This window comes from Coregonus lavaretus (assembly GCF_964263955.1).
Source record: "Coregonus lavaretus genome assembly, chromosome: 4".
NCBI classification, from domain to species: domain Eukaryota; kingdom Metazoa; phylum Chordata; class Actinopteri; order Salmoniformes; family Salmonidae; genus Coregonus; species Coregonus lavaretus.
Genome location: NC_139991.1, coordinates 70,781,520 through 70,799,761, shown reverse-complemented (window position 1 = coordinate 70,799,761; position 18,242 = coordinate 70,781,520). Strand labels below are relative to the sequence as shown.

At 41.9% G+C, this 18,242-nt stretch overlaps 1 long non-coding RNA gene across 1 annotated transcript; it reads left to right on the top strand.

The window, feature by feature from the left end:
- The first annotated feature begins 976 nt into the window (after positions 1 to 976).
- Positions 977 to 6,148, top strand: LOC311127934. Its single transcript, XR_014613154.1, has 3 exons — positions 977 to 1,344; positions 5,523 to 5,634; positions 5,999 to 6,148. It is a non-coding gene; the product is annotated as an uncharacterized lncRNA (long non-coding RNA).
- Positions 6,149 to 18,242: the final 12,094 nt, after the last annotated feature.

Genomic DNA, 18,242 nt, shown 5'->3' with positions numbered 1-18,242 from the left:
CCGGTCTACTGAGCCACCGGTCTGAGCGCACCACCTCGGCAACACCGGAATGGAAACCCAACGCACCCTAATCACCTCCAGCTCACCTGCACCTCATCATCTCATTACCACCCCTATTTAGCCCTGGACTGTTCTGGATGATGTTGTGTGTGATTGTTTAGCTTCGTGTCGTTTACTTTGTTATTTCTCTGTGTCATTGTTAAGTTTCCATGGAGGAGACTGAGGCCATGGAGAAGTATGTGGCGGAGACCCTGAAACTGGGGTTCATCAGATGCTCTACCTCTCCTGCCTCCATCAGCTTCTTCTTCTTGGCAAAAAAAGATGGAGGACTGAGACCATGCATTGACAACAGGGGGCTGAACGCAGTCACCACCAAGTACCGGTACCCCCTCCCTCTGGTTTCGTCGGCCGTTGAGCAGCTACGAGGGGCCCGGTACTTTTCCAAGTTGGACCTGAGGAGTGCCTACAACCTGATCCGAATCCGGGAAGGAGACGAGTGGAAGACGGCATTAAGCACTACCTCAGGCCACTATGAATACTGTGTCATGCCCTACGGCCTCGCCAATGTGTTCCAGTCCTTCGTCAATGACGTGTTCCAGGACATGTTGAGTAGACAGGTGGTGATGTACATCGACGATATCCTGATCTACTCGGCTACGTTCGAGGAGCACGTCAGGGACATCCGAGCTGTCCTACTCCGCCTCAGGGAACACAGCCTGTTGGTGAAGGGGGAGAAATGTGAATTCCACCAACAGGCCATCTCCTTCCTGGGATACCAGATCAGTCCTCAGGGGGTGTTCATGGAAGGAGTGAAGACGGACGCCGTCAGGTCATGGCTGGTTCCCACCGCCATCAAGGGCCAACAGAGCTTCCTGGGCTTCGCTAATTTCTACCGGCGTTTCATCAGGTCCTTCAGCTCCATACCCGCCCCGCCCACCTCTCTCCTTAAGGGTGGTCCTCAGATGCTGGCCTGGAACCCTGAGGCTGACGCTGCCTTCAAGAGGCCGAAGGAGAGGTTCACCACAGCGCCCATCCTAAAACACCCAGATCCATCTTGTCCTTTCATCCTGGAGATGGACGCATCGGAGGAGTCCGTGGGTGCGGTCCTCTCCCAGCGGCACGGTAAGCCAGAGAAAATGTATCCCTGTGCCTTTTTCTCTAAAAAGCTTACCCCCGCAGAGATGAACTATGGAGTGGGAGACAGGGAGCTGTTGGCGGTGGTCCTCGATCTGCAGGAATGGAGACACAGGCTGGAGGGCGCAGTCCATCCATTCCGGATTCTTACTGACCACCGGAATTTGGAGCCCAGACGGCAGTGAAACGGATTAACTCTCGTCAAGCCAGGTGGGCCCAATTTCGAATATGTAGTGAGGGCCAGCCAACAAGAGCGTACAGGTCACATTGGTGGGTAGCATATGGGGCTTTGGTGACAAAACGGATGGCACTGTGATAGACTATATCCAATTTGCTGAGTTGAGTGTTGGAAGCTATTTTGTACATGACATCGCCGAAGTCAAGGATCGGTAGGATAGTCAGTTTTACGAGGGCATGTTTAGCAGCAGGAGTGAAGGATTCTAGATTTAACTTTGGATTGGAGATGCTAAATGTGATTCTGGAAGGAGAGTTTACGGTCTAACCAGACACCAAGGTATTTGTAGTTGTCCACATATTCTAATTCAGACCCGCCGAGAGTAGTGATTCTAGTCGGGCGGGCGGGAGCAAGCAGTGTTCGATTGAAGAGCATGCATTTAGTTTTACTAGTGTTTAAGAGCAGTTGGAGGCCACGGAAGGAGTGGTGTATGGCATTGAAGCTCATTTGGAGGTTTGTTAACACAGTGTCCAATGAAGGGCCAGATGTATACAAAATGGTGTCGTCTGCGTAGAGGTGAATCTGTGAGTCACCAGTAGCAAAAGCGACATCATTGATATACACAGAGAATAGAGTCGGCCCGAGAATTGAACCCTGTGGCACCCCCATAGAGACTGACAGAGGTCCAGACAATAGGCCCTTCGAGGCGAGGCAGTCAGTTGAGAAACCAAGGATATTTAGTCTGCCAATAAGAATGCGGTGATTGACAGAGTCAAAAGCCTTGGCCAGGTCGATGAAGACGGCTACAATCGCGGTTATTATATCGTTTAGGACCTTGAGCGTGGCTGAGGTGCACCCATGACCAGCTCGGAAACCAGATTGAATAGCGGAGAAGGTACGGTGGGATTCGAAGTGGTCGGTGATCTGTTTGTTAACTTGGCCTTCAAATACTTTCGAAAGGCAGGGTAGGATGTATATAGGTCTGTAACAGTTTGGATCTAGAGTGTCACCCCCTTTGAAGAGGGGGATGACCGCGGCAGCTTTCCAATCTCTGGGGATCTCAGACGATACGAAAGAGAGGTTGAACAGGCTAGTAATAGGGGTTGCGACAACTTTGGCGGCTAATATTAGAAAGAAAGGGTCCAGATTGTCTAGCCCAGCTGATGTGTAAGGGTCCAGATTTTGCAGCTCTTTCAGGACATCAGCTATCTGAATTTGGGTGAAGGAGAAGCGGGGGGGGGGGGGGGGGGGGCATGGGCAAGTTGCAGCAGAGGGTGCAGAGCTGGTGGCTGGGGTAGGGGTAGCCAGGTGGAAAGCATGGCCAGCCGTAGCAAAATGCTTATTGAAATTCTCGATTATCGTAGATTTATTGGTGGTGACAGTGTTTCTTAGCCTCATTGCAGTGGGTAGCTGGGAGGAGGTGCTCTTATTCTCCATGGACTTTACAGTGTCCCAAAACTTTTTGGAGTCTGTTTAAAAAAGCTAGCCTTTGCTTTCCTAACTGATTGTGTATATTGGTTCCTGACTTCCCTGAAAAGTTTAATATCGCGGGGGCTGTTCGATGCTAATGCAGTACGCCACAGGATGTTTTTGTGCTGGTCAAGGGCAGTCAAGTCTGGGGTGAACCAGGGGCTATATCTGTTCTTAGTTCTGAATTTTTTGAATGGGGCATGCTTATTTAAGATGGAGAGGAAAGCACTTTTGAAGATCATCCAGGCATCCTTTACTGACGGAATGAGGTCAATATCCATCCAGGATACCCGGGCCAAGTCAATTAGAAAGGCCTGCTCGCTGAAGTGTTTTAGGGAGCGTTTGACAGTGATGAGGGGTGATCGTTTGACCGCGGACCCATTACAGACGCAGGCATTGAGGCAGTGATCGCTGAGATCCTGGTTGAAGACAGCGGAGGTGTATTTAGAGGGTAAATTAGTCAGGATGATATCTATGAGGGTGCCCATGTTTACGGATTTTGGGTTGTACCTGGTAGGTTCCTTGATAATTTGTTTAGATTGTAGGGCGGCCGGGGTGTTAAGCATATCCCAGTTTAGGTCACCAAGCAGTACGAACTCTGAGGATAGATTGGGGGCAAGCAATTCACATATGGTGTCCAGGGCACAACTGGGGGCTGAGGGGGGTCTGTAGCAAGCGGCAACAGTGAGAGACTTATTTCTGGAAAGGTGGATTTTTAGAAGTAGAAGCTCAAACTGTTTGGGCACAGACCTGGATAGTATGATAGAGCTCTGCAGGCTATCTCTACAGTAGATTGCAACTCCGCCCCCTTTGGCAGTTCTATCTAGACGGAAAATGTTGTAATTCAGGATGGACATTTCTGAATTTTTGGTGGCCTTCCTAAGACAGGATTCAGACACTGCTAGAACATCAGGGTTGGCAGAGTTTGCTAACGCAGTGAATAACTCAAGCTTTGGGAGGAGGCTTCTGATGTTAACATGCAAGAAACCAATGATTTTACGGTTACAGAAGTCAAAAAATGACAGCGCCTGGGGAGTATGAGTGATACTGGGGGCTACAGGGCCTGGGTTAACCTCTACATCACCAGAAGAATATAATAAGTATAAGGCTAAAGGCTTTAAGAACTGGTCTTCTAGTGCGTTGGGTACAGAGCATACACGGGGCAGATTTCCGGGCATTGTAGAATAGTATTATGTACAGGCAAGGATATGGAAGGATATGAGTACAGTGGAGGTACACCTAAGCATTGGGTAATGATGAAAGAGATAGCATCACTGGAGGTACCGATTGAGCCGGTCTCCGCATGTATGGGGGGTGGGACAAGGATGCTATCTGCGGCAGGTTGAGTGGGACTGGGGGCTTTACAGTGAAATAGTACAATAACAACTAACCCAAACAGCAATAGGCTAGGCATATTGACATGGGAGAGAGGCATAACGCAATCACAGGTGTTATTCGAGAGGGCGAAGACAACAACTGGTAATGGCGACGAAAGTTTGGGCTGAGGCTAAACAGAAAAACAGGATGGGGTACCGTGTAAAGGAACAGTCCAGCGGGCATCAGATGTGTAGCTGAGTGATCATAAGTTCCAGTGAACAGCAATAGGTAAGTCCGGGAGCAGTTCGTAGGCTGCTACAGCACAGACGAGCAGGAGGCACGGCTGTTGATTGCACATGCTAGCGGGCCGGTGCTAGCAGATGGATCTTTGTGGTCGACGCAACGGGAAGCCTGTTGAAACCACATCAGACGATTACGTCGGCAGACCAGTCGTGATGGATCGGCGGGGCTCCGTGTCGACACTAGGAGGTCTCGTCCGGTTGACAGAGAGGTGGATAGCCGGGAGACGGGCCTGGCTTTGGGACAAGTGGTGATTAGTGGTGATTAGCCAACAACAACATCCATTCGGTTTTAGCTAGCTAGTTGTGATGATCCGGTGTTAAGGTCCAGTGATTCAGTAATTCCGGCAGAAAATCCGAAATGCTCTGGGTCGATAGCACGCTGTGTAGACTGGCCGATAATTGTCCAGGCTAGAGCTGGCTGGTAGGTACTGCAGGCCATGGACAGTGGTGAAGACCGCTAACGGTGGCTAATAGCAATAGCTAATAGCAAGTAGCTAGTTAGCTGGCTAGTTTCAGCCGTGGGTTCTTGATAAAAGGTATGAAGAAATAATAGAATCCGTTCCACATTGGGTGTGGCGGGTTACAGGAAAGTATATTTAGTTAAGGATGGAAAGTGAGAGAGAAAAATATACGGAAAAAACAACAAAAAACTGGCTATTTACACGAGGACACAACATAATACACGACCGCACTGCTATGCCATCTTGGAATCTTTTCACCGCCGGAATTGCGACACAGGCAGATGCTTTGGATTGACACAATATCAGATATAGAAGATATCTTTAGCTTCAACTGACAGATTTTTATGGGGATTTTTTTATTATGTCACTTAGATTGACACACCGGTGCATCAATCGACTAGGGTTTTTTAAGTAATAACCTTGTTTTATTCAGTCTTGCTTGATTATCATCTGAAACAAATTGGATTATAACCTGATTACAGTGGTCCTACTATTGGTTTGAACTCAACAGTGCTACAACTAAGTAAAACCCACATGTTGGAGTAAATGACATAAACTGTACAAGAAGGTCATAGCTTAGCCACAGTGTCTTGTTACAGTTCAGTCTACCCTGTGTCTCTCTGGTACACCAGTCATAATACCATTGTTGTTTTTACCTCACAGCAACCCAAGCTCCAACCACTGAACAATCCTCTTTCTCTCCAACTGCTGAGCCTGTTCAGACTGACAACACAGTCCAAGGACCTGAGGAGGTCAAGGAGAAGGACACCATGAGGTAATTATCACTCATTCAGCTGTATTTAACACTTACCCTTCCAAATGGATGGCAATAGAAGTAACTTTTTCTGGTTTTCACACTAGAGCTCAGGGCACAAAAACATCTTCCTTAAATGTTTTCACACCGAGTATAGGCCAAGACACGGTTGTCATACGGTTGTCATAGAGACATTTACCACTTCCTCATGTCTCTGTGGTTTGCAGAAGTAGTAGCATTATATTCTTGTATGGTCAAGTTCCACACATGAAAAGTGTGAAAAGCTCAACAAATAATTCCATTTAGTCATAGCAGCACAAACATGTCTATTTATCTATGATGTTTCATGGACTTTATTTTACAATAAACAGACTTTCACCATCAGTTCCATAGATCTAAAAGTCCTACTGATTCCTCTGGGCATGTTGGTGGTGGTGATATCTGGTGTCCTAGTCACATGGAAGATATGGAGAAAGCAATGGTCCTTGTATTCCAGCAATTTACAGAGGAACATGTTCTAAATCTTTTAATTATTATACAGACGAGGGAGAATATTCTTCTACGTGCCAAAAATTGGAAATGCAGTGCTCTTCCTCATGTGCACCATCATTGCTGAGGTGAAGTTCAGGGCAAACTGACTCCAAGGTAAAACTGAGGATGAGTAGAAACCAGACAGGTCTCTCTGGTGAGACCAAGGGACAGATTTACTTCTTGCACCTGCTTTTTCAGGGACCTGGTACATTTTGGTACATTTTACATTTACATTTTAGTCATTTAGCAGACGCTCTTACATTATTTATTTATTTTTTCATACTGGCCCCCCGTGGGAATCGAACCCACAAATCTGGCGTTGCAAACGCCATGCTCTACCAACTGAGTTACATCCCTGCCGGCCATTCCCTCCCCTACCCTGGACGACGCTGGGCCAATTGTGCGCCGCCCCATGGGTCTCCCGGTCGCGGCCGGCTACGACAGAGCCTGGATTCGAACTAGGATCTCTAGTGGCACAGCTAGCACTGCGATGCAGTGCCTTAGACCACTGCTACCTATGTCTTTGACCTAATTTGACTTTTTAGTCCGTATGTTGTTGCCCAAATATGATTTGTTTCATAGTTGACCTAATTTCCTGAATCATAGTCTTACTGTACTATTCCGTCTGCTTTATATGTTAAAATAAATGTGTGCTTTGTTAATAAACTTTAAATTCTATTTAGATATTCTTAGGAAGTTGTGTATCTGCCCAAGTACATTGCTGCTGTGTTGTGTGTGCTTGCAAGCACCATATATGCTTGAACTGTTAATGATTAAGTATCATTTAAATAAATTGTAAAAAGTATTTGAATCTCTAGTTAACTCTCAGCTAAATAAATTCCTACTTGAAACAACATCCTGTGTGGGGTTCAATCTGGCTTTTGTTGACCACAAACTGTTGCTAACCAGACTCAATAACGTTGGTCTCAATGAAGGGGCTGTCATGTGGTTAAGAAACTATCTCGCAGACAGAACACAATGCGTCTATGCTGAGAATCCCAAGTCTAGCTTCCTTTTAGATTACATTTACATTACATTTACATAAACATATATTGGGTTTCTATTTTTACGCAACAAGCCTTGTTCAAGTCACTTTTCTTTCAGTAATTAATTATAGTGACTTAATGTACATGCATGAAGCCTCCTCTGTGCTACAAAGTCTGGACTCAGTCTATCATGCATCCTTGTGCTTTGTTACAAATGCCAAGTCGCTCATCCACCATTGCACCTTGTATCAAATGGTGGGCTAGACCTCATTTTACATGGGCAGACAGCTACATTGGTATGTGTTCATATATAAAGCCCTTCTGAGTAAACTCCCCCACTACCTCTGTAGCCTGTTCTCCTTCACCACTAGCAGTTACCAGACACGGTCTACTAGGTGGTTGCTACTTAATGTCCCCAGGGCCGTTACCCAGTTAGACAATACTACCTTTTTCTATTGTGCACCAGAGACATGGAATAGTCTGCAAAGTATGCTTCACCTAGATGTTCTAGTGCCCCTCAGTGAGTTTACAACTCTGGTGCAAAACTCAGTTCAGGAGGAGTGTAAATGTTTAATGTAGGCTGTTTTGCTTTAGTCCTCAATTTGAGGTTATATGTTGCTATTGGCCAGGTAAGTGTAGTTTTGCCAGTTAATAAGTTATCATTTTTTAATCTGTACATTTTTGTAAATACAACCTCTGGATCCAGTCTTCATCACCTTCACTGTAAAATATATATATTTTTGCACCTGAACTCTATCTCAACTGTTGCTTCTCAACACCAACTAAATAGGCTGCTGGTTCATCCATCTTTATTAACACTATACGTGATTTTATTTGATATAAGATATACAAATGTGCTAATTAATTAAGGTAATCAGTTGTAGTGCCTTAGAGCCTTATGTTACAACTAGTCCATAGAATGTAATAGTTTCTATCTGCCACTGAGGGGGGCATATACACTCAAACAGAAGCAGGAAGAGAGTTAAAGACAGCTATAGCTATTAGGAAGTTCAGTCTTTCTCTTTAGTGCAGAAATGGCTTCTCATCTCTCCCTCTCCATCCTCCTCCTCATCTTCTCCAGACTCTCAGGTAAGGGTAACAAGTTATTTAGGGGGGAAATGACATGGCAAGAGGCAGTGTGGTAGGCACAGCTTGATCCATTAATTAATTGTAAAATTGAGGATTAGCTGATAACTGTAAAACAAACATTCTGGATAATATAGAGAACCTGCAACTATTTATTGATCAACACTTTGAAATGCTCAAATCAGAATCGTACACATCGAAGCGAACAAGATCACTACAATTGATTATTTTATTTAATTAGCACATTTGTAAATCTTATAACATATACAATCGCGTATAGTGTTAATAAAGATGGAGGACCCAGCAGCCCTTTTAGTTGGTGTTGAGCAGCAACAGTTTAGATTTTTTAAAATATATTTTACAGTTTAAGTCAAGGATCAGAAACTAGATTCAGCTGCGGGACGATTTTTTCTCAAGCGGATGGTCGGGGGGGCCAGAATATAATTACAAATAATTCATAGACCCCAAATAGACAGCAAGAAGCCCAAACAAATGACTAAAACATAATCACTTCAAACCTTGCTTACATTAGTATACAATTACATATATCTTTCTATTATGCGTGGTTATACCTTGGAACAGACTTCCAAAATGTAAATCACTTGGAGCTGATATGCTGGTCTTTTTACTGTATTTTCTGTTCAACAATTGAAAAATATATTATACTTTATTTAGTTCTGAAAAATTTGGGAGCCAAATAAAATCCCACGTGGACCAAATTCCGGCCGCAGGTCGCCAGTTGGGGAACCCTGCACTACTGAGAGGCTATGGTATGATAATAACACAATGGAAACAGAATTACTTGGTCTGAAGTGCAGAAGTATGAAGAATAATATTGTCATAATGGGAATAAAGGAGGATGAAAACTATCAGGCAACTGAGGATCAAGTCAAGGTTTTCATGACACGTAATCTCAAGATGGTGGAAAAGGTGGATACAATTAATTGTCAAAGGCCTCTGCATTTTGATGTCAGAGAGGAGGGAAGACACCCTCAGTGGTGGAAAAAGTACGCAATTGTGATACTTGAGTAAAAGTAAAGTACCTTAATAGAATAACACTTAAGTAAAAGTGTAAGATACCCAGTAAAATAATGTACTAATTGTGTAAAAGTCTAAAAGTATTTTATTTTAAATAGACTTAAGTATAAAAAATACGTAATGAATTTCTCAAATGTAATTAAGTATCAAAAGTATAAGTATAAATCATATCAAATTCCTTCTATTAAGCAAATCAGATGGCACCATATTCTTCTTTTTTTAATTTATGGATAGCCAGGGGCACGCTATCCCTGATGCAGTAAAAAATTAAAAACATTGAATAATGATGTCAGCTTAATGCGACATATTTTTGAGTGAGAACCCATTACACCTCTTTGATTGTCTCCACACCAACACTCAGACATCATTTACCAACGACGCATGTGTGTTTAGTGAGTCTGCCAGATCAGAGGCAGTAGGGATCACCAGGGATGTTCTCTTGATAAGTGTGTGAATTGTACAATTTTCCTGTCCTGCTAAGCATTCAAAATGCTTTTGGGTGTCAGGGAAAATGGATGGAGTAAAAAATACATTATTGTCTTGAGGAATCTACTGAATTAAAAGTGAAATAGTAAAGTACAGATACCAAAAAAAACTATTGAAGTTGTACTTCAAAGTATTTTTTACTTAAGTACTTTACACCAGTGGCCACTGTCTGATAGTAGCTAGGCTAACTCACTACAAAATGAAGATTGTCTTGCTACAACAGGGTAGGGAGCTGAAGAACACCGTTCTCTATTAATGACGATTTCCAAATGAAATAGTGAAGAGATTAGGTTCTCTGTACCCCACTTTCAAAAGGCTCCAAATAGAGAAGCAGAATGTTCTTCTGGTGGTCGATAAGTTGTATGTAAACAAGTCATTGTTAAAAGAGTCGAAGAGTACAACGTTGCTGTGAATGATACCTCATGCTGAAGTAGTCCCCAATAGACCTACACATTGCACTGCAATTGGGGTATATTATGACTTGAATGCTGTTATATCCTATAGTACACTACTGGAGTAGGCCTAAACGATCCTATAACAATTGGTGTTACTATCTTTTTAACAACATGTAAACAATACATCTCAATCTCAAACATGCAAAGGACTTATTATTGTTCCGATACACACCGGCAAATCTGTTGGGTGTTGTCAACAGGGTCTGGTAACCTGTAAACCAGGTGGTAAGTATGAAGATCCAGTCCACCTAAAAAACTGGAGGCCCCTTACACTTCAGTGTTGTGATGCAAAATCCTAGCAAAATGCACAGAGCATAGAATTAAAAAGGTGTTGTAGGATATTATTAATCCTGATCAGACTTTTTACATGGACGATACATGATATATGAGACAAATACTGGAAACGAGAACATTATGAAAAATCTAGGAAGCCAGGTCTGGTCTTCATATTAGATTTTGAAAAGGCTTTTGATAAAGTACGACTAGAATTTATATATAAATACATGGACTATTCTAATTTAGGAGAATTTCTTATACAATGGGTTAGAGTTACGTATAGTAAACCCAGGTGTAAAATAATAAGTAATGGCTACTTCTCAGAAACTATTATACTGTCAAGAGGAGTAAAACAAGGTTGTCTAAGGTCGGCATATCTATTTATTATGGCCATCAAACTGTTAGCTATTAAAATCATGTCCAACAATAATGTAGAGGGACTAGAAATCCAGGGCATAAAAACGGTGAAAGGTGTCATTGTACGCTGAAGTCTCCTCTTAAATATGCAAATCTGGATCCCTTCACAGCCTCATAGATGATCTAGATGATTTTTCTAAACTCTCTGGATTACAACCAAACTATGATCATTGTACCATATTATATATTGGATCGTAAAAAAAATACCACTTTTAGATTACGGTGTAGTTTACCAATACAATGGTCTGACAATGAAGTGGACATACTCTGTAAATAAATGAACTCATTACAACAATTTTTAATAGAAAGTGAGCAAAAATAGATCAGATCTTGCTACCATGGAATGGTAAATACCTGTCCATTGGTGGAAAAATCACCCTTTTTAGTTGTTTAGGCATATCCCAGTTTACCTATTTACTTATGGCCCTGCCTACACCGAGCGATATGTTTTTCAAATTATATGAACAATAAATATTTCACTTTATTTGGAATGGCAAGACAGATTAAATGAAGCGTGCTTATTTGTATAATGAATATGAATTCAGGGGGCTAAAATTATAAAATATTAAAGCATTAAACCTTTCACTAAAAGCATCAATCATACAAAAGTTATACTTAATGCCGAACTGGTTCTCAAGTAGATCAGTAAGAATGGCTCACCCTTTGGTAAAAAATTGCCTTTTTGCCCTTATCTATATTACAACCTCACATTTTCAATTAACTGAAAATGGAAGCTTTTCAAAAATATCACCCTTTCTAAAACAAACCATACAAAGCTGGTTGCAATTCCAGATTCATCCTCCAGAAAAGACAGACCAAATATAACATAAAATATTATTGTTAAACTCAAATACACGTGTTTTTCTTTTATTTCTACGTTATTTTGAAAGAATTTCATACAAAAAATGATTTATCTTTGTTAATGACATTGCGAATAGGAAAGGTGGAGAGTTACGTAAAATGTCCAGCTAACAAAAATATTTGGAAATGTTTGCTCTATCCAAAATTACAATCAATTGATTGCAGCATTACTGCAAAAAGGAAGAGGCAAGTGGAAGGGGTAGGAGGTGGGGATTCCGATTCCATGGCTTATGAACCGATACACAAAACAACGCTTGGTTCAAAATTTAAACTTACAATTATTATACAAAATTCTTGCCACCAACAGAATGTTATGTACAGTGGGGAAAAAAAGTATTTAGTCAGCCACCAATTGTCCAAGTTCTCCCACTTAAAAAGATGAGTGAGGCCTGTAATTTTCATCATAGGTACATGTCAACTATGACAGACAAATTGAGAATTTTTTTCTCCAGAAAATCACATTGTAGGATTTTTTATGAATTTATTTGCAAAGTATGGTGGAAAATAAGTATTTGGTCACCTACAAACAAGCACGATTTCTGGCTCTCACAGATCTGTAACTTCTTCTTTAAGAGGCTCCTCTGTCCTCCACTCGTTACCTGTATTAATGGCACCTGTTTGAACTTGTTATCAGTATAAAAGACACCTGTCCACAACCTCAAACAGTCACACTCCAAACTCCACTATGGCCAAGACCAAAGAGCTGTCAAAGGACACCAGAAACAAAATTGTAGACCTGCACCAGGCTGGGAAGACTGAATCTGCAATAGGTAAGCAGCTTGGTTTGAAGAAATCAACTGTGGGAGCAATTATTAGGAAATGGAAGACATACAAGACCACTGATAATCTCCCTCGATCTGGGGCTCCACGCAAGATCTCACCCCGTGGGGTCAAAATGATCACAAGAACGGTGAGCAAAAATCCCAGAACCACACGGGGGGACCTAGTGAATGACCTGCAGAGAGCTGGGACCAAAGTAACAAAGCCTAATTTTTATCCTCCAAGGAGGGGGTGGTGGATTGGCAAAAAAAAGGAGGGTAACATGTATCTATGAAGTGCTGAAGTTGAGGTCAGGGACTGGGACTGGACACATGCTGACACTCTGAAGACAGGAGCAGTAGCTTGTCTTATCAATAACACTTCCTGTATTATGTGTGTTATAGTCCAGATGGAATGTCATTTTCCTGTTGTGAGAATTTGCTTGAATTCCAATCTAATGTGTTTTCTGTTGTTGTGTCTACAGGTGCTTATCGTGTGTCTGTGAAGACAGGAGGCTCCATCACCATCCCATGTCGCTATGATCAGGAATACAAAACCCATGTGAAATATTGGTGTAAAGGATATGATTTAAATAGTTGCTCTCCTGTTGTACGCACTTACCTTCCTAAGAGCACAGCTAAGGCCTCAATCTCTGATGACATCAACCAGCTAACCTTCACTGTGACTATGACTGATCTGGGGAGTGAGGACTCTGAATGGTACTGTTGTGCTGTAGAGATCAATGGTGGAGCAGACGTCAGGATAGAAGGATTCCACCTATCTGTGACTCCAGGTAAGATCCCTGCAACTCTTGCATGTGATTACATGACTGGTGTTCTGGTTTCATTTACTGGTCTCACTATTATTGTTCATGTTGACATGAGGAATGTTGGTATATGTCTGCTTTCTGTTCTCTATCCATCATATCATAATTATGATATTTGTTGTCAGTTGTTACAAAAAAACCACTTGATCACTCAGGACCTTATTTGGTGTGTGTACCTCTGTGTTCAGGTACTCCAGAACTCTATGTGGACCAACAGGAGGTGGCTGGAGTTGAAGGAGGGAGTGTCATTGTAAATTGTTACTATAATGACACTGGAAATTGGAAGTGGTGCAGGATTGGTGGCAGTGTCTACTGTGTCTGGGGGAATTCTGGGAGTATAGATGGAACATCAGTGACCCTACAGCAGACCACTGATGCCACCAGAAGAAACATCTTAATGGTGACTATGAGTGGTCTGAAGATGGACAACACTGGCTGGTACAGGTGTAGAGTGGGATACTTTATAATGCCTGTTCACATCACTGTCAGACGACAAACCACCACACAAAGTACCACCACTATGACCAGTGAGTAGAGAGCAATCAGATACTGTAGAATGAAGTGTTAACCTGGTTTTATCCAGTCTTACTGACTAATCATTTGAAACAAATTGGATTGTAACCTGATTCAAAGCTTTTGGGAATACTTAGTGGTCCTACCACTGGTTTGAACTCAACATTGCTAATACTAAGTTAAAATCCACATGTTGGGGTAAATGAAATAAGCTGGACAAGGTCATAGCTTAGCCACAATGTATTGTTACTGTTCAGTCTACCCTGTGTCTCTCTGGTACACCAGTCATTTTACCAGGGGCGCAACCTTCACTGGGGACAGGGGGGATATGACCCCCCCACATTCTGAAATTGCATGTTTGACCCCCCCAGTTGTATCATTGCAGCGGTGTGCTTTAAGACCATGCAGACGCCTCTCCCCCACTTCTAAAACAAAAGTTGCACCCCTGCATAATACCATTGTGGTTTCTACCTCATGTTAACAAACCACCACACAAAGTACCACCACTATGACCAGTGAGTAGAGAGCAATCAGATACTGTATAATTAAGTATTTACCTGGTTTATCCAGTCTTTCTTGCTTTTCATGTGAAAGAAATGGGATTGTAACCTGATTCAAAGCTTTTGGGAATACGTACGGTGGCCCTATCATACCAGTTAAAATTCACATGTTGGGGTAAATAAGCATGACAAGAAGGTCATAGTTTAGCCACAATGTCTTGTTACAGTTCAGTCTAGCCTGTGTCTCTCTGGTTCACCAGTCATAATACCATTGTTGTTTTTACCTCACAGCAACCCAAGCTCCAACCACTGAACAATCCTCTTTCTCTCCAACTGCTGAGCCTGTTCAGACTGACAACACAGTCCAAGGACCTGAGGGGGGCAAGGAGAAGGACACCATGAGGTAATGATCACTTATTCAGCTGTATTTAACTCTTACTGTTCCAAATGGATGGCAATAGAAATATGAAGAAAGATACAATTTTCTGTTTTTAACACTAGACTTTAGGGCACAAAAACACCCACCGTAAACATCTACACACAGAGTATAGGCCAAGACACTGTTGTCATAGAGACATTTACCATCATAGAGACAGACACATTTACCACTTCCTCTTACCTCTGTGGCTTGTTGAAGTAGCAGCCTTCTACTCTTGTATGGCCAAGGTTCACACATTAAAGGTGTGAAGAGCTGAACAAATATTTCCATTTAGTCATAGCAGCACAAAAAGGATCATAAAAAAATCTTTATATCTTATATGTGTTATGGACAATATTTTACAATAAACATAGTCTTTCACCATCAGTACCATAGATCTAACAGTCCTACAGATTCCTATGGGCATGTTGGTGGTGGTGATATCTGGTGTCCTAGTCACATGAAAATGTGGACGCATCAATTCAGTCTACGAGTGTAGACCTAATGACAATAGCAGATTTTCATTACAATAAACGTAGGGGTTTTGAAACCGATGTCTGTTTTCATTCATCAAATTGCAGGTGCACAGTGCACTGTTTGGATGCTGGAATTATTTTGTGATTGCAGGAACGTTCGCGGGTAACCTACAGGAGCCCCTTTTTGAAGTGATTGTTTGACAACCAGATGACTGGTTGTATTAATGCCACATTAAAAGGTAATGCATGTTAAAGGTGATATGCCTAATCTTTACTAGTCCTAGACTACTAGGCCACAGAGATAATATATTAAAAATAATAAGGATTGTATATGTAATTCTATGATTACACCTAGGCTTAAAAAAATATATATATACTTTCACCCCTGTTGAAAATATTATTATTATTATTATGATTATATAAATCTTTAGCCCTTCTCTGAAGGCGGACAAGGCCCTCAATGTTCCCCACAGTGTTTGGGTTAGTAATAATTTGTAGAGTACTTCTATTTGCCCTCAACATGCACTTTTTCACCATTCTGAATGTCTAAAGAATCCATATGTTCTTCTGAAATATGAAAACAAAAATACTGGATATTTTTAACTCTTATCATGATGGCAATTTGACAAAATTACAATCATGGTCTTGAAGTGGACTTGCATTTTTCTGGTCTCAGTCTTGTTCTCGGGTTTCGGACCTCCCACTTGATCACTCAGGAGCTTCTTTGGTGTCAGATACTCCAGAACTCTATGTGGACCAACAGGAGGTGAATGGAGTTGAAGGAGGGAGTGTCATTGTAAATTGTTACTATAGTGACATTGGACATATGGAGTGGTCCAGGATTGGTGGCAGTATATCCTGTGTGAAGAGGAATTCTGGGAATATAGATGGAACATCAGTGACATTACAAAAGACCACTGATGCCACCAGAAGAAAAGTCTTAACATTGACTCTGAGTGGTCTGAAGATGAAGATCAATGTTTTTCACACAAGTTTAGGTCACAAAAACACCCTCCTTAAACGTTTTCACACCAAGTATAGGTCAACACTTCCTCAGACTCTGTTATAGAGACAGAGACATTTACCACTTCCTCATACCTCTGTGGTTGTAGAAGTAGCAGCATTCATGGCCAAGTTTCACACATTAAAGGTGTGAAGAGCTGAACAAATATGTCCATTTTGTCGTAGCAGAACAAGTAATATCATAAAAAATATATATTTACTGTATCTGTGATGTTTTATGGACTATATTTTACAATGAACAGTCTTTACCATCAGGTCTATAGATCTAAAAGTCCTACTGAATCCTGTTGGCATGTTGGTGGTGGTGATAGCTGGTGCCCTAGTCCCATGGAAGATGCCTACACTGCCATCTTCAATGATCCGCAGTCATTAAATACCTTGTGCAGTCAGTCATCACTGCTGCTGCAATCTGTTAAATCGTGCCTTCGGAAAGTATTCAGACCCTTTGAATATTTCCACATTTTGTTACGTTATAGTGTTATTTTAAAATGGATTACATAAAAAAAAAAATCCTCAGCAATCTAAACACAATACACCATAATGATGAAGCAAAAACAGGTTTTTAGAAACTTTTGCAAATGTATAAAAAATACAAAACAGAAATACCTTATTTACATTACTATTCAGACCCTTTGCTCTGAGACTCGAAATTGGGCTCAGGTGCATCCTGTTTCCATTGATCATCCTTGAGATGTTTCTACAACTTGATTGGATTCCACCTGTGGTAAATTCAATTGATTGGACATGATTTGGAAAGGCACACACCTGTCTATATAAGGTCCCACAATTGACAGTGCATGTCAGAGCAAAAACCAAGCCATGAGGTCGAAGGAATTGTCCGTAGAGCTCCGAGATATAGAGCTCCGAGATAGGATTGTCGAGACACAGATCTGGGGAAGGGTACCAAAAAATGTCTGCAGCATTGAAGGTCCCCAAGAACACAGGGGCCTCCATCATTCTTAAATGGAAGAAGTTTGGAACTACCAAGACGCTTCCTAGAGCTGGCCACCCGGCCAAACTGAGCAATCGGGGGAGAAGGGCCTTGGTCAGGGAGGTGACCAAGAACCCGATGGTCACTCTGAAAGATCTCGGGAGTTCCTCTGTGGAGATGGGAGAAGCATGGTGGTGGCAGAATCATGCTGTGTGGATGTTTTTCAGTGGCAGGGACTGGAAGACTAGTCAGGATCGAGGGAAAGATGAACGGAGCAAAGTACAGAGAGATCCTTGATGAAAACCTGTTCCAGTGCGCTCACGACCTCATACTGGGGCGAAGGTTCACCTTCCAACAGGACAATGACCCTAAGCACACAGCCAAGACAACGCAGGAGTGGCTTCGGGACAAGTCTCTGAATGTCCTTGAGTGGCCCAGCCAGAGCCCAGACTTGAACCCGATCGAACATCTCTGGAGAGACCTGAAAATAGCTGAGCGGTGACGCTCCCCATCCAACCTGACAGAGCTTGAGAGGATCTGCAGAGAAGAATGGGAGACACTCCCCAAGTACAGTGTGCCAAGCTTGTAACGTCATACCCAAGAAGACTCGAGGCTGTAATCGCTGCCAAAGGTGCTTCAACAAAGTACTAAGTAAAGGGTCTGAAGACTTATCTAAATGCAATGTTTCAGTTTTGTATTTGTAATAAATCAGCAAAAATTTATAAAAAGCTGTTTTTGCTTTGTTATTATGGGGTAGATTGATGAGGAAAAAAATTATTGAATCAATTTTAGAATAAGGCTGTAAAAAGTCAAGAGGTCTGAATACTTCCCAAAGGCACTGCCTCTAGAAATACAGTACCAGTCAAAAGTTTGGACACACCTACTCATTCAAGGGTCTTTCTTTATTTTATTTACTATTTTCTACATTGTAGAATAATAGTGAAGACATCAAAACTATGAAATAACACATATGGAATCATGTAGTAACCAAAAAAGTGTTAAACGAATCAAAATATATTTAAGATTTTACATTCTTCAAATAACCAC